This window comes from Halichoerus grypus, chromosome 1, assembly GCF_964656455.1.
Source record: "Halichoerus grypus chromosome 1, mHalGry1.hap1.1, whole genome shotgun sequence".
NCBI classification, from domain to species: Eukaryota; Metazoa; Chordata; class Mammalia; order Carnivora; family Phocidae; genus Halichoerus; species Halichoerus grypus.
Window position 1 is genome coordinate 209,687,614 of NC_135712.1, and position 11,412 is coordinate 209,699,025.

Below are 11,412 nucleotides of genomic sequence, written 5' to 3' on the forward strand. Positions count from 1 at the left end.
CACCAGTATGCAGGTTCAGCTCAGAGGCCTGTGAAGTTTATATTCTTGGTTCTGGTGGGAATCTGAGAATTGTCATTCAGAGTTCAGCTTTCCTCCCACACTGGTTCTAGCTCCTGTAGGAATCTCCCTCACCAGAGCAGGAAATAAGTCCCTCTAAACTGTCCCTGGGAATCTGAGAATTGTCATTCAGAGTTCAGCTTTCCTCCCACACTGGTTCTAGCTCCTGTAGGAATCTCCCTCACCAGAGCAGGAAATAAGTCCCTCTAAACTGTCCCTTAAACATTCCACAATGACCATGAAAGTGATGATGAAGATGAGCAGGGGAATGATGCCCGATGACCACATACAGGATATCATGAACCTTTATTAAGGATTCCAGTCCTGGGCTCTGAAATAAGTGCTGTATGTAGACTGTTTCTTTTTACCTGCCTAGTCACCCCTAAAATATATGTGTACACATTATTGTTCTTTTACAGATGAGGAGAGCATTATAGCCTTTTAATGTAACTTGTCCCCGGTCATGGGAAAGAATGGGATGAAGCCAGGTTTCAGTCAGTCTGACTCCAGACACGGTGCACCTGGCCAGTATTGTCCCTTTGCCAATGCAAACAACCGTTTTGCTTCTCTGGTCATTCCATCCATGCACTCTCTGCTCACTGTGTTCTTCTCTTTGGAGGTTACTGGTAAACCACAGTGGTGCGCTGTTGGTGCACAACTATAGGAATGATGGCTGAAGATCGCTGGCAGGGATCATAGAAAAAGCCGACTCATGACCGTTTAGGGTAGATTTTTCGTGCACGCCTCTGCTCCTGGATTTTGCCTCAGCTGTCCACTTCCTCTTCCATTCTAGTAAGTTAGTCCTTCTCCATTTCAAAGGGAGACACAACGTCAATGTCTCAGGTTCCACCCACACTCAGGAAACCAGAAACTATTAAAAGATGTACAATAGATGTGCTATTGGTTAAGACCTAAGGATCTCTGCTTTAAAATTTCTGAATTTTAACAGTAAAGAAATTAACTGCATGTGCCTCAGATCCCCAAACAATTTTAAGTCCTATCTTCTCTACTTATTATCTAGTGAGCTGGAGCAATTTCTTAGTATCTCTGAGCCTCAAAATTGTCATCTGAATTGATTCTTAGTTGATGCCACTCCACTAAGTAAGGACTAAGTAGATATGAATACTACCAATGTGGTTAAATATGTGATGGATGCCTACAGTAAGGGCAAAAAATTTAGATATTATTATTGATAATATTGATTAATATTGTTAATACCAACTTTTATACCCTTCAACCAAAATATCCTGTGATCTGATTGTTTGGTTTTCTTTTTTTTAAAAAGATTTTATTTATTTATTTAACAGAGAGAGACACATTGAGAGAGGGAACACAAGCAGGGGGAGTGGGAAAGGGAGAAGCAGTCTTCCCGCAGAGTGGGGAGCCCGATGAGGGCCCGATCCCAGGACCCTGGGATCATGACCTGAGCCGAAGGCAGACGCTTAACGACTGAGCCACCAGGCGCCCTGATTGTTTGGTTTTCAATGGCTTTCTGACAAAAAATTTAATTTTTATCCTTATACAAATTAAGTACTGAGTGCTTGGAAGGAAATGACTGAATCACATTCATTTCTGATTCCCCAGAGCTTATATCATCTTTGGCACAGAGTAGGCAACCACCACAACGAAACCCCCAAATATGTTAAATATTGAATAGACCCTTCTTTGAGTCACAGGAACAAAGCATAGTCAATATGGCTTGTGCACACGAGTGCTTTCCTGCCTGTGCCTTCATCCATTTTAGGGACAAGAGATCATATAAAATAGCACTTGTTTGTATCTATGTCATAAACATTCAATAGGATCTTTTTTTTTTTTTTTTTAGTAGGCTCCATGCCCAGCATGTTGCCCAACACGGGGCTTGAACTCATGACCCTGAAATCAAGACCTGAGCCTGGGATCAAGAGTCGAACACTTAAACCAACTGAGCCACCAGGCAGCCCTCTATTATTTTCTATTTAATAGCGTCTACAACATTCAGTTATTCAAAAATCATCACAGTGATTTTCATAAGTATGAAAAAGAAAAGGCAGAATGAAAAGGGGAAGATAAATTTTACTGTGTAGGCTTAGACACCTTTTAGGATTTCCAGTGCCCTGAGACAAGAGAGCCTCCAGATTCTCTGCCATATAACCCAATAAAAGTTATTAAAACTTTCTTAGGATTGCATTTCATCAGTAAACCCACAAGAACAATAATGATTCAAATTCTGGTTACCGGGGCGTGTGGGTGGCTCAGTCAGTGACGCTTCTGTCTTGGGCTCAGGTCCTGATCCCAGCGTCCTGGGATTGAGCCTCGAGCCTCGGTTCAGGGCTCCCTGCTCAGCGGAGAGTCTGCTTCTCCCACTTCCTCTGCCCCTCCCCCCTTATGCTCTCTCTCCCTCAAATAGATAAATAAAATCTTAAAAAAAAAAAAAAGCAAAAAAACAAATTCTGGTTACAAAACAATGACCTAATATTTATTAAGTTCCACTTTAGATGGAATTTTAGATGCCACACATCTCTGGAGATGGCTGTTAACCTTTTGATTTCCAGAGAAGTGAGGCCAGCACAGACAGGTTGAGGGATTTACATGTCTTCCTGTGAATTAGGGTACTGGACCAGTGATTTTCAGGAGCACTTATGGCAGTAATATGGTGGATCATAGGACTTCCCATGAATAGTAATGCACTTTACAGCCCAGTCTGAAAATCCGAGATATGGAAATATTATTCCCTATGTAAGATGGGAATTTTTATATGGAGCTATCACAGAATGACTATTATTAGATACTTGAGAAATATTCTGATTCTATGCTTTAATAATAGCATGTAGTTGATAGCAACTAATTTTTCTACTGGGAAAACAAATGTAGGCAATAAGTAGTGAAATTGAACTTGCATTGATTTTTATAACACAAACAATATCCTCCATGCAGATGTCATATGGAAATTCTCACCTGCATGATATGCAGAAAGGCAGAAGGATTTTCAAAGGGTTGTTGAAATAAGGAATTGATAAACAAAATGAAGTTATTTCCTCAGTTAATACTATGTATCACTTAAAGTGTTATATCTAGATTTAAACACAATGTTGTAGTAAACAAGAACACTTTATATGCAGTGTGCCTAGTAATATACTATTTAGGTAAATTTTCAAGAAGACGCTTTGTAAACACATAAATAATAACATTATGGAAACGCCAGAAGAAAATATACTCACCTAATTAATGACAGTGATTGCTTTGGGGGACAGGTGTGCAGGGCAATGGGATCATGTAGGGATTTAAAGAAAGCTAAAATTTTATCAGTAATATTTCAAATCTCTATAAAATATGAGTTTGGAAGCAAATATTGGTAAATGCTTATATTTTAATATAGCTATTGGGTATTCATTATAGTAATAATAGGTAATATTCATTGAACATATTCAAAGTGCCCAGCAATATTTTAAGGCATTGTTCTTGACCCTGGCTCTAAATTAGGACCACCAAGAATCGTGCATGTAGAGATTATTATTTAATTGGCTCTAGGCAGTACACAGGACATCAGTACATTTTACAACATTAACGGGTAAGTATAATAATCAACTAGGATTGAGAACCACGGGTCCGAGCACTTTATGTTTTATTTAATTTCTCCAAACACTCCAATAAGGTAAGTTCAGTTATCTCCATTTTACCAATGTAGAAACTCCCCATGTGTTTGTTATGTTCATCTTTGTACTTCTCTCTTTTGCATTTTTCTCTGAATTAAATCATAGTGTGACCTGTCAAGAGAAATGAATATCAGAGTTGCCTTCAGGGAATTGATTTAAAAATAATTGTATTTAGGAGCACTTGACTGGTTTAGTTGATGGAATGTGCAACTCTTGATCTTGGGGTCATGGGTTTGGTTGGGTGTGGAGATTGCTTAAAAATAAAATCTTGGGGCGCCTGGGTGGCTCAGTTGGTTAAGCGACTGCCTTCGGCTCAGGTCATGATCCTGGAGTCCCGGGATCGAGTCCCGCATCGGGCTCCCTGCTCAGCAGGGAGTCTGCTTCTCCCTCTGACCCTCCCCCCTCTCATGTGCTCTCTCTCTCCTCTCATCCTCTTTCTCAAATAAATAAATAAAATCTTTAAAAAAAAAAATCTTAAAAAAAATAACTGTATTTAAGGAGAATTGATTTTATTATTTATTTATGTATTTCTTTATTTATTTTCAACAACATGGATGGACCTAGAGGGTATTATGCTAAGCAAAGTAAGTCAGAGAAAGACAAATACCATATGATTTCACTCATATGTGGAATTTAAGAAAAAAATAAATGAACAAACAAAAAAGACAAACAAACAACCCCCAGACTCTTAAGGGGAATTAATTTTCAAAAGAATGAATAATTAAGGAGAATTCTCCCTGTTTCAGTAAAGATTGAAGTTAAGGAAGCACAAGAAGGTTGGATTTCAGACCTGGTTTGGGGGGCCTTGTAAGCTCCTAAATTCCTCTCTATAATTAGAGAGTTGGATTTCATGAGGACGCAGCGCTTCCAAATGTTTAGGATTAGAAATATATGTAAGCACTTTTACCAATACCAAAGCACTACAAAATAGAGACCAAAAGCAAAACAAAACAAAACAAAACCCCAAAGAGAGTGTCAAACACCAGTGTCAATTTCCCTGAGATTGTGTAGGGTTGATATTTAATCCTGCATAAACTGAGAGATAGGAAGAAAGTATTTTTTAAAAGTTATTGTTTAATGATCCACAGGGGCATTGTACACGAATACCATCTACTGCGTCACTGACACTGCATGATTTTGTGCATTTAACCAAAGCATACTTATCAAAATTTGAAGTCTATCAGGTCACAGTTAAGAGTTATATTTGAAAAGACTAAAAAGACAACCCACATATTTGAGGGAGCATGTATTTCCATGGAGGAGAGATGTTGAAAACAGAGTGATGAAAACCCCTGAAGATAATTAACATGTTAAAAAAACCTTTCTGATTATAAACATTTTATTTTATTTTATTATTATTATTTTTTTAAGATTTTATTTATTTATCTGACAGAGAGAGACACATTGAGAGAGGGAACACAAGCAGGGGGATTGGGAGAGGGAGAAGCAGGCTTCCCGCGGAGCAGGGAGCCCGATGCGGGGCTCGATCCCAGGACCCTGGGATCATGACCTGAGCCGAAGGCAGACGCTTAACGACTGAGCCACCCAGGCGCCCCAAACATTTGATTTTAATTTAGAATGTCAATAATGTAGTTCTAGCAATTATACAGTTTATCAATATTCTAAAGGGAATTTCTTGCACTTATTTGAATAAAATAAGGCTGCTTCTAAGTGTCCTTTAATTAGAATGATTTTTTTCCTTAAAGGGAGAAGAATGTTTCTTATTCGGTATGTTTCTTATTCGGTATGTTTCTTTAAGAGTATTTTATGGTGATCATGTATTTATCATTTATCTCTATATGTTCTTGCTCCTCTAACATTCTTCAGTTGAGTGTCTTTAAAGTGTGTATAGAGAGATGTGAATAACACAGAAACCAATGAGGAAACGGTTCTAAGAAAATTGGATTTGAGACACAGAAATATTGCTGAACGCACCGGAGGGTATGGCCCCAAGTGTGAATATTTTACTTGTGAATTGCTCGAATACGCAATAGGGACACAGTGCTGACTGCCCATTTACTTGATTCACCTTTCCAACCCTCTTTTCTTTTTCAGAAGGTGTCCAAGCTACATAGAACTACAAAATCTAACAAGGGTCTCAGAATTCTTCCTCACGGGACTCAGATGATCCAGAACTGCAACCCCTTCTCTTTGGGCTGTTCCTGTCCATGTATCTGGTCACCGTGCTTGGGAACCTGCTCATCGTCCTGGCTGTCAGCTCTGACTCCCACCTCCACACCCCCATGTACTTCTTCCTTTCCAACCTGTCCTTGGCTGACATCGGTTTCGCTTCTACCACAATCCCCAAGATGATCGTGGACATCCAAACTCAGAGCAGAGCCATCTCCTATATGGATTGCCTGACTCAGATGTCTTTTTAAATGATTTTTGGATGTTTGGATAGTCTCCTCCTGGCTGTGATGGCCTATGACCGGTTTGTGGCCATCTGTCACCCCCTGCGCTACTTGGTCATCATAAACCCCCTCCCCCCACCGTGGCTTGTTGGTTTTGGTGTCTTTTTTCATCAGCCTGTTGGTCTCCCAGATGCACAATTCCATTGGGTTGCAACTTACCTACTTCAAGGGTGTGGAAATTTCTCACTTCTTCTGCGACCCTTCTCAACTCCTGAACCTTGCTTGTTCTGACACCTCCACCAATAACATAGTCATGTATTTTGTTGGTGCCATCTCTGGCTTTCTCCCCATCTCAGGGATCTTTTTCTCTTACTATAAAGATGTTTCCTCCATTCTGAGAGTCCCATCCACAGGTGGGAAGTACAAAGCCTTCTCCACCTGTGGCTCCCACCTGTCAGTTGTTTGCTTCTTTTATGGAACAGGACTTGGGGTGTACCTCAGTTCAGCTGTTTCACGTTCTCCCAGGAAGGGTGCAGTGGCCTCGGTGATGTACACTGTGGTCACCCCCATGCTGAATCCCTTCATCTACAGTCTGAGGAACAGGGACATCAAAAGGGCCATGTGGAGGCTCTTCAGCAAAACAATCTAATCGCAGTACCTGTGCCATCCATTTGGAGTGTAGGTTGGAAAATGCGGCAAAACTAAGCACCTAGACCTGCAAATCCTACCTCTCTCATCACATCATTTCTGTAGTTGTCATGGCTTTCATTTCTCTCCTTGCTTAACATCTGAAAATTGCTTTTTTTCCTATGTCTTAAATGGGACTGAGGGAGAATTCTGGAGTCCTTTGTATATCATAATCACTGCATGACAGAATCCTATTGTATCTATGGAGACCCTGTGCTTTATCATTGGTGACCCAAGCAACCCAGAAAGATGAGCAATTCTCTTTTTATATATTTAAAATTCACATTTTTTCCACAGTTCTTGTGTATTTTCCATACAAATTTCTTATCTATCCAATTGGTTTATGCAGGTTATGTGGGAGGATGCATGTCACTGGTTCTCAAACTTGGTATTTATTTGTTTATCTTCAAGTATAATTAACATACAGTGTTATATTAGTTTCAGGTGTACAATATAATGATTCAACAATTCTATACATTTCCCAGTGCTCATTAGGATAATTGTACTCGTTTTTAAAGATTTTATTTATTTATTTATTTGAAAGAGAGAGAGTGCTCCCGCGCCCGTGCGTGCATATGCACGTGCACATGAGCGGAATAGGGGAGGGTCAGGGGGAAGGAGAAGCAGACTTCCCGCTCAGCGGGAAGCCCAACTCCAGGCTCAATCCCACCATCCCAGGACCCCGGGATCATGACCTGAGCCAAAGGCAGACACTTAACCGACTGAGCCACCCAGGCACCCCAAGATAAGTGTACTCTTAATCCCCTTTATATATTTCACCTATCCCTCCGTCCATCTCTCCTCTGGCAATCACCAGTTTGTTCTCTGTATTTAGAAGTCTGGGGTTTTTTGTTTTGTTTTGTTTTGTTTTTGTTTTGTCTTTTTTTTTTTCTTTGTTCATTTGTTTTGTTTCTTAGATTCCACATATGGGTAAAATCACATGGTATTTGTTTTTCTCTGACTTATCTCACTTAACATTATACCACATGTGTCCATCCATGTTGTTGCAAATGGCAGGATTTCATTGTTTTTTATGACTGAATGATAATCTATTATATTATATATTCCATTATGTATATACACATGCCACATCTTCTTTTCTTCTTTATCCATTTATCTGTCAGTGGACACTTGGGTTGCTTCCATATCTTGGCTATTGTAAATAATACTGCAATAAACACTGCACATTGTTAGAGCTTGGAGCTGAGGCCTCTGGCTGGCCGATGAACTCACAAGTGTAGGTGGTGTGCTACAGGAGGGGCAAGTCTTTTTGCTAACACCACAAGGGTCTCTGGCCCAATGAGTGGAGTTTGATAGTCATTCTTGCTACAAGTATAATTCAGATAATTCAGATGTGTCAGCTTTAAGGAGAAATCATTTTTTAAATGGTCTGTGTTTTCTTTTCTCCATATTTCTTAACTGCTTGGGCCTCACACGTTACTGGGCCTTTTCGATTTTCAGAGCAACTTGATGAATCCTGCTATAAGGTCCTAAAAAGGGAGCTCACTCACTGGGTCTGATGTGGTGGATGCTGGCCAGGGAAGTTCTGCGCATGCGTGGCACCATTTCCCGAGAACACCCGTGGGAGGTCATGCCTGATCTCTACTTCTACAGAGATCCTGAAGAGATTGAAAAGGAAGAGCAGGCAGCTGCTGAAAAGGCTGTGACCAAGGAGGAATTTCAGGGTGAATGGACGGCTCCAGCTCCTGAGTTCGCTGCTACTCAGCCTGAAGTCAAAGACGGGTCTGAAGGCGTGCAGGTGCCCTCGGTGCCTATTCAGCAGTTCCCTACTGAAGACTGGGGCGCCCAGCCGGCCACTGAAGACTGGTCTGCAGCTCCCACTGCTCAGGCCACTGAATGGGGAGGAACAACCACTGAGTGGTCTTAAGCTGGTCTTCCACAAAGGCAAACAAAATGGAAATAGAAATGGAAAAGGTTGACGGAAAATAAACAGTTTGTAAAAGTCGAAAAAAAAAATACTGCAATAAACATAGGAGTGCAAGTATCTTTTTGAATTAGTGTTTTCACTTTCTTTGGGTAAATACCTAGTAGTGGAGTTACTGGATCATATGGTAATTCTATTTTTAATTTTTTGAAGAACCTCCATACTGTTTTCCGCAGTGACTGCACCGATTTGCATTCCCACCAACAATGTAGGAGGTTTCCGTTTTCTCTACATCTCAACACTTGTTATTTCTTATGTTTTTTATTTTAGCCATCTGACAGGCATAAAGCAATTTGCATTTCCCTGATGAATAGTGATGTTGAGCATCTTTTCATGTGTTTGTTGGCCATCTGTATGTCTTCTTTGGAAAAATGCCCAATTTTAGTTGAATTATTTGGGGTTTTTTTTTTTTTTTGGTGTTAAGTTGTATAAGTTCTTCACATATTTTGGATATTTACTCCTTATTGGATATATCATTTCCTCTACACTCATCTTTAGCAGTGATTCTAATATCTCATCCCCTCTACCCACTATGCTGACTTCAGTTTAATAATATTTTTGCTACTGTCCAAATATTTTAAAAGGCCCCAGTACTCACCTCCTCCCTCTCCAGTACACTTCTACTCACTTGCCATTTGGTCAAGGACGCTCTTCATGGGAGAGGGAACTTGAAATTGGAAAAGAACAAAGCATATATCACATTTTACTGCACAAACATATATACTTTTGATTTTCCTATTCTATGTCCTGTTAATTCATCTTTATCATGACCCTAGTTTCCTATTCCCCCTACTAATGTCTTTATACACTGTACTATGAAATAACTTCAGTCTAATAACACATTTTTGCTATGGACTAAATATTCTAAATGCTTTCACACCCCATATCTCCCTCTCTTATCTACCTCTACATATCTGCCATGTGCTCTCCACTAGAAATAACCTCTGTCATTTATCCACACACAGGTAGAGTCCTTCCCTCCATATCCAATTTAATTGGGTATACACCAAAGTTTTCTTCATATCACTTAGTGACAAACCAATCTCCATATTCCTCAGCAAAGAGATCTCTGAGTCAGGAAAGATGCATAGATAGGACTTAGAAAGTTACAATGTACCACTATCCACATCTCAGTTTATCCATGAGAAAAAACAGATAAACCCAAACCACAGTTTATTTATGTTTTCAAGGGCTGAGAACCCACAGAAATCTAAAGAAAATATACTCTAGAGCGAGTTGATTCCTTTCTAGTTAGCAGAAATCAGAACCACTGGAGACATTTGTTAAATTTGGCCATGGAATGGCTACAAATTGGCTTATTGTTGGTGGAGGGGCTCTCCTGGTATAACAGAAACCAGGGAGTCTATTTGAGACTGAGTCACCAGAAGCAGTAAAGTGGGGTCTGCAGAAGTACCCAATGGAGAGGAAGTTATACCCATTTGCCAATTTGTGTGCTAGGAATTTTTGTAGTGTGACAAATTCGGGACTATATTGGAAAGCAGACAGATATGACATGAGTCTTGAAGTGCTTGGAGCACAAAGTTCTTATAGAGGATGAGACTTGTGTGGTGGGCAGTACCTGAGATGCTCCCAATGATCCCCAACTCCTGGTTTTCTTGCTCTTGTGTATGTCCCTCCTATTGAGTGTGAAATAGACATAGTGACTTGAATAGAGTGGGAAAAAAAATCTCGCTTTCTTCCTGCTACCTCTCTCTTGCTCTCTTGGTTGCTCATATTGATGGAACTCAATTGTCATGTTATGAGCTGCCCCATCAAGAGGTCCATGTACCAAGGAACTGAGGGAATTCTCTGGCCAATAGCCTGCAAACACATGAATCCTACCAAAATCCTACCAGTTACCAAAAAAATATGTAAAAATCAATAGTTTTCTAATACCAATGTAATTCAATTAGAGAAAAAACAGAACTGAAGTCTGATTCAAATTAGCCAAAAAATAAACAAAACAGATGAACATAGGGGAGGGAAGGAAAAATAAAATAAGATAAAAATGGAGAGGGAGGCAAGCCATAAGAGACTCTTAACTATAGGGAACAAATTGAGGGTTGCTGGAGGGGTGGTGGGGGGATGGGGTAATTGGGTGATGGGTATTAAGGAAGACACTTGTTGTAATGAGCACTGGGTGTTATATGCAATTGATGAATCACTAAACTCTACCTCTGAAACTAATACTATACTATAAATTAACTAACTTGAATTTAAATAAAATTTTGAAAAAAATAAATAAAAATTGGGGCGTCTGGGTCGCTCAGTTGTTGGGCGTCTGCCTTCGGCTCAGGTCATGATCCCAGGGTCCTGGGTTCAAGCCCCACATTGGGCTTCCTGCTCAGTGGGAAGCCTGCTTCTCCTTCTCCCACTCCCCCTGCTTGTGTTCCCTCTCTCGCTGTGTCTCTCTCTGTCAAATAAATAAATAGAACCTTTGAAAAGAGAAAGAAGAAAAATAAATAAATAAAGAAAAATAACCAGTTAATCTCCAACATATAAAATGCCAACCCAAGTAAGTGCTAAGGAAATGAAAATATGAAATTATCCTTAGAGCAAATATTAACTGAGAAAATGGAAATAGTATCACATTCTTTGTATAGAAGACCTAATTCTGTCCCAATTTCATGATTCATACAATGGTTTTACAGATAGCAAAATCACACATCAAGTGATTCAATCGAAAAAAAAAAAGTCTGATTTTTATGTTAGGATCCTACAACTTGGAAGTAAG

At 39.8% G+C, this 11,412-nt stretch overlaps 1 non-coding gene and 1 pseudogene across 1 annotated transcript; both read left to right on the forward strand.

Annotated features, from left to right (window-relative positions):
- Positions 1-304: 304 nt before the first annotated feature.
- Positions 305-6,793, forward strand: LOC118537633 (olfactory receptor 7E178-like; annotated as a pseudogene).
- A 1,119-nt stretch (positions 6,794-7,912) lies between these two features.
- LOC118537637 (small nucleolar RNA SNORA62/SNORA6 family) lies at positions 7,913-8,067 on the forward strand. The gene has a single exon (XR_004918221.2). It is a non-coding gene; the product is annotated as a small nucleolar RNA SNORA62/SNORA6 family (small nucleolar RNA).
- The last annotated feature ends 3,345 nt before the right edge of the window (positions 8,068-11,412 follow it).